A 6,294-nucleotide genomic window follows, 5' to 3' on the forward strand; every position below is an offset into this window, starting at 1 on the left:
TGCAACCACACTTTGTAGCCCACTTGAAACTTGTGTGGCACCCAATGTTGAGCATGTCATTGCTTGTACTTGGCATTTGATTTTCTCCAGAATTTCATGTACCTGCTGTTTAGTCAATTTAGTGTTATCTAAATTGCTAGTATTTATTGTCAACCCGGGGCTCGTAAGCTGATGAAGTGAGGGTGTACTATATGTACTTAAATAACCTCTTAGAGTTTTTCTTATCGTTGGGGGGTGTTGTTGTGGTTAATTATGTTCCTAAGATGGAGTGAGAATTTATAAACAAGTGAGTGATGGTGTGTGTGTAGAGTGAATTCTAAATGAGTGGGAGTGTGTGTGGAGTGATCTCTAACTAATTGCTTGAAAGGAAATGCTTGGAAAGAATAAATGAATTGAAATGACTTGAAATAAACTTGAAAGCAAATGACCACTACCAATGGCACTAGACACCGTTCAAGTTGCTGCTAATAAAAGAAAAGAGAATCACTTTTAAAACCCAAGAATAAAGATTATCTCTCTCTAACTCGATACTTCAAAGCACATGTACTGTGTAAAGCACGGAAAGAAAGTAGCTTAAGTGGAATTTATAAAAGTGAGAAAAATATGCTTGAAAGACTAATGATAATAATTTGCTATTTCTAATTCTCTACTTCAGCCATATGTACTATGGAAAGCATGATTAGAAAGTAGTGAGGAAATAGTCTAGGAAGCACTTTAAAATCAAAACTTTTACTCTAAAGACTAGTGGTAATGATTTACTCTTTCTAACTCGATGCTTCAAAGCACATGTACTGTGTAAAGCACGGAAAGAAAGTAGCTTAAGAACAGTCCAAAAAGTACCCAAACAAGCTGCAAGTTAATGATATTTTGATCTTAAAAGATAGTAATTTATGATGAAGATCATTCATGTATGTTAATAGCTCTTTGAGAAATAAGATTAAAAACTAACTATAAAGACAAAGGCAGCACTTGAATTGTCAACTTCAAATACCATTAGCTGTAAAGCAAACACAATACATATAAAAATAAATCCCGGGCTAAAAGAAACCTGCAAAGAAATAACACTGATCAGCTGAAAAGAAAGGAAAACAAGTAAATGAAACTATACATGCTTAAGGAAATAAATAAGAAAATAATGAAATACTGCACATAAAATACTTTACAAAGGCTGGGATGAGCAGGGGCCCTCTGTTCATTCAGCCACAAGAAAACTCAGAGATCTGGAAACTTCAAAACGGTGCTATATCTATTCCTCCATTTGCAAAAAGTTTACAAAACAGAGTGCTGGAATAGCACTAGAAAACAGAGTTCACAAAAGCTTCTAAATTCAACACAAGTGCAGCAAATTACAACTAATGAAAAGTTCCTTGAGCGTACGCAGACGCATCAATTTATAGGAGTTTCTAAGATAGCCTACTCGTACAGCTAGTTAACAGAAAAACAATAAAACGGTATGCGTATTAAAAGTCCTTTGACACATCACGGCTGCGTGGACGAGTTTAGTGGTTCTGTCGACATGGATAATAAATCCTATGTTGGATTGCGTCCCCTGCCATCTGTAGAACATGGACAAATCACCATTTAAGGTGACGTGACCAAACAGCTTTCAAACACCGTTTAAACCACCTTGAGTTGACCGTGGCTTAACCAGCTTTGACCATGGGGAAAAATGACGTGGATGGCTGGAACAAAGGGACAGGAACCTCGAGCACACTGATACCTGAGTGCCCATGTGGCTCGTCTAGCAAACCGACACGTGGATCATAGTGTTTAACAAAAAGGCTGCAGGATCTTCAGATAGCTGCGGGATCATCAGATAGCTGCGGGATTCCTGCAAGTAAGTCAAAAACTAAACAAATAGTCATCCATTAGCAAAACTTGCTTGATCATGCTTATTGACACTGAATTTAATGATCTGAGAGGTTTTATGGTGAAAATGAGGCAAAAGTGAAGGAAAGATAAGGAAAAGTTGAGGAAAATGGTAGACAAATAGGTGTAGAATAGAGGTTCTACATACCCCCACTCCGAGGGTATTGCATGTCCTCATGCAATGAAAACACAATTCAGTCCATCTGCTGGGATGCCTCAGCTAGGACATCCAACCTCCTTCTCTTCCTTTGTGTAGAAACATTAACCTTTGGCCTCTTGAACATGCATCTGAATTTCAAGTTAATTAAGGCTCTGTTCAGCCTTCTGCATCTTTTCTTGAGTCTGCTGTGTTTCTTCTGCCACATGCTCATGTGAAGATAGGTGTTATCTTGGATTGCCTTGGCAATATCAGCTTGCTGCTTCATTTCTTCATTTCTCTGTTTAATGTGACGGTTCAGCACTTCAAGCTCATAGATTTCTTGTTTAAGTAAATCTATTTGCTGCTCATGAGGTATGACATTACTTGGGCCAGCAGTGTTTTGCTCCAATGTCTCATAATAGTTGTACACCTCTTGTTGAATTGGGTCAACAATTGGTGACCTCTTTGGACTATATTCATGCTCAGTTTCAGTTTCAAACTCCGGCTGAAATGGACTGTCTTCTCTTGAAGGAGTAGCTGCCTCACGTGATGGACTATCCTCAAGGTCTGCTTGTGTAGCACCCTTCTCAGGTGTGCTGAGATCAACGAAGAGTGTCCTCGTGGCTTTCCTTTTATTCTGCAATCTACTACTCCTTCTTACAGTGGCAGCACTCTGTGTTTCTTTTTGTGCCTTTTCCTTGGTTTTTGAACTTTTACTTTCTCGGAGAGGGCAGTTTTCTCATGGAGTTTAGCTACCCTTTGTGCTAAAGGCTGGTTATCTCTTTCTTCACCACTAGAATGCTCTGGGGTCTGGTCAGTTTCTCGGATTATGGATTTCCCCTTATCTTGTTTTTGTTTCTTTTTGTCCTCTCTTTTCTTTTTGGCAGCTTCCTTGGCAAGTTCAGCGAGGGTTTCTGAGATGACCTCTTGAGCACTGTCTTCAGTGGGTTCAATCTCAGGTTCAGGATGATGGACTTCTATTTCTGCCACAGTTTGTTCTTCTAAGATATCAGTCTCAGAGATACTTCCTTTTCTCTTCCTTCTGCTTTTTCTAGGTATAGAAGACTCTCCAGGCTCTGCAAAATGATTCCTTACAAGGAATTTTTCCCATGTGTCTTGTTTTTCTTTTAACTGTTCTTCTATCAATAATTTTACAAGACCATGGTGACAGAGGTAAGCTTCTACATTTCGTGGATTTCGTTGAGCCATGGAACACATTTTCCTAAGGCTTTGAAATAGGAAGTAAGGAAGGTTTATATCATGTTCTCCTTGAAACTGCAGCATAATTTTACCATGATAGACATACAACACTCCAAATCTCCCTTCACAGGTGAAAAACTTTTGTACTAATAACAATAGAATTTTCCATTCTTCTTTAACATGGGAAATTGGAATTCCTTTGGTGAAAACACTTGTGTCCATACCTGGGTTTTTAAAAATCCGCTTCCATTGTTGATCCTGGACTGCCCGGTTTTTTAACCAACGTTCACCGGTTTGTGGAAGAGAGGTAGCCCTTTCTATGCTTCCTTCGCTGACTGTAACTGTTAAATCACCCACAATTGCCTGACTGTCTTTATCCTCAAATGATCTTGCAAAGGCTTTGGTTACTTCTTTATGGTAGCCCTTAAACTTTCTGATACATTGTAACCAATTGGCTCTTTGTAGTGCCTCCTCAACCTGAGGATATGCCTCCAAGAATTTCGAACCTTCGGGTTCAGCCCTCAAAAGCTTTCCCATCGACTCCTCAGCTCTGTTTAAACACAAATTTGATGGTGACCTTACACAGTAACTCCGTAATTTCACACAGTAACTCCTCGGTTCCTGTTCAGACTTCGTGGAACAGAGGGTATACGGTGCATCAACAGCCTCAGACACCGGGAATTCATGGCTTGAATTTAGAGTTAAGCGGTGGAATTAGCGTGGACACAGTGAAAACAGTGACTAACAGTCGTAATACGACGGTATCACAGGTTTACGGGCTATACGGCAGAGGGAAAACAGAGGATGGTATATGGAGGTAATCGTAGTGAGTGAAAATGAAATAAGGGAGATGATGGCGAGGAATAGGGTGTTATGAGCATAGAGGGTTTTGAAATGATGAACGAAACGGCTACATTCTCCAATTTTGGCTGTGGAATGACACATGGCTGCGGAACGAGAACTGAGAGACGTAATGCGGTAGGTTACGTCATTAGGGTACATGACCTTAATGACCGAAACAGCCATATGTGATTTCGAAAATCGTGGTTATTATGAGCTGGTAGACGTGGAGGATTCGGAGATTTGTGGTCGCATGGGAAAAAGAGAATGGGTAATCATTACGTTTAGTGGCCAACAAGACATAACCCAGAAAATTCCGCATAATGAAATAACCATAGGTTTAGAGTTTTGAACATACCTCGGATCACTTTTGATTTGATTTGGCTTCTGATGATTTGCTACTAACCTTTTGTTAACTTTATTGCTAGCACATGACCTTTCCTCCTTGTCTTCGATGATTTGGAACTGTGAATATTTTCTTCAGACAAACTGTGTTTCTTGTGCAGGTACAGAAGGCTGCAGGAAAGCTAATCGGCTGCAGGATTGTCAAATGGCTGCAGAAACTGTAATGAAGTCTTCCAGCTGCATAAAATACTTTAGTTGCCTAAAAAAACTTTATTAATGAAGTGAAATGGAATGAAGGAATGAATGAGTGAGTGGAAAGCAGTGAGGTGAAGTGAAGATGGTAAGATGGAAGAAAATGGTGAGATGAAATAAATGAAATGGAAATGAAAGAGAGAGAGATTTTTTTTGGAAAACATTAGGTGTCAGGTGACCCTGATTTTCACCTTATGTTTTCTGCATGAGACTGCCAATCAAAGATTGGTTTTCAGGCTCATGCATTTATTCATTTTTTCTTCTTTTTTTTTCTTTTTTTTTTTTTTCCTTTTTTTTTTTTCCTTTTTTTTTTTTTTTTTTTTGAAATTGAAAGAAACAGAGATTAGGCTGATGGAGGAGAAGAATTCTTCTCCACCAGCCTCATTTTAGAATCGCCTTGGAATAACTTAACAAACTCCTCTTTTGAGAGTGGCTTGTGGTAGACTTTTAACCGGTGGCCATTCACAATAAAGGGAGTTTGAAGTTCATCAATAGTCTTCACTCTAACTGCTCCATTATTAAAGACTTCATCAATCTCATATGGCCCAAGCCAATGAGTTTGAAATTTTCCTTTGAAGTCCTTAAATTTTGAATCAAACAAGAGTGTCCAATCACCCTTTTGAAACTTCTTCTCTTTGATATGTCGATCATGCCATTTGCTTCTTTGGTGCTGAACTAGATCGGTTCTTAGAATTGCATCTTGTCTCATTTCATCTAGTTCATTTAATTGGTCCATTCTGTGCTTCTGGGCTTCTGATAAGCTCATCCCCAATTGAACTGCTGTCTTGAAGGTCTTGATTTGGAACTCAATGGGAAACAGGACTTCCTTCCCATAAACAAGTTCATAGGGAGAATGTCCTGTAGTGTTCCTCCATGTAGTTCTATAGGCCCATAAGGCTTCAGGAAGCCTTTCTGCCCAATCTCTTCTATGAAGATGAACAGTCTTTGTGATGATGCTTTCAAGAACTTTATTTGTAGATTCTACTTGACCATTCGCTTGCGGATGGTATGGAGTAGATGTTCTATGCTTGATCTTATATTCCTCCATCAGCTTTTCCACCATCCTTGATGTAAACTGGCTTCCCTGATCTGTTACAATTTCTCTTGGGACACCAAAACGAGTGAAAATATCCTTGAAAAGAAATTGAACAACTGAATTTTCAGTAGCAGAAGTTAATGCTATAGCTTCTACCCACTTGGTAACATAATCAGTACAAACCAGTATATATCTATTTTGCTTGGATGGCGGATTAATTGGTCCAACAAAATCTAGAGCCCATTTCTCGAAAGGTTCGATGCATACCTGTGGCTGTAGTGGCATTTCATTTGAAAGAGTTGGTCTCCCAGTTCTTTGACAACTGTCACACCTTTTAACATATTGCTTTGCATCCTTAAAGAGAGAAGGCCAATAATATCCTGATGAAAGGATTTTATAGGCAGTCCTCTTATCAGAAAAATGTCCGCCACAAGGTTCGTCATGACATGCCTTAAGGATGTCAGGCATCTCATCCTCTCGTACACATCTTCTGATCATCAAATCTGGCCCTGTTCTGAACAATTCATTAGAAATCCAAGAATAAAGTGAACTATCCTGAATGATTTTCCTTTTCTCATTAGGGAATAAATGTAAAGGTAATTTTCCAGTAACT

This window comes from Pinus tabuliformis, chromosome Q, assembly GCF_031772625.1.
Source record: "Pinus tabuliformis cultivar Carrire ecotype Pingquan chromosome Q, CPIR1, whole genome shotgun sequence".
In the NCBI taxonomy this organism is placed as follows: Eukaryota; Viridiplantae; Streptophyta; class Pinopsida; order Pinales; family Pinaceae; genus Pinus; species Pinus tabuliformis.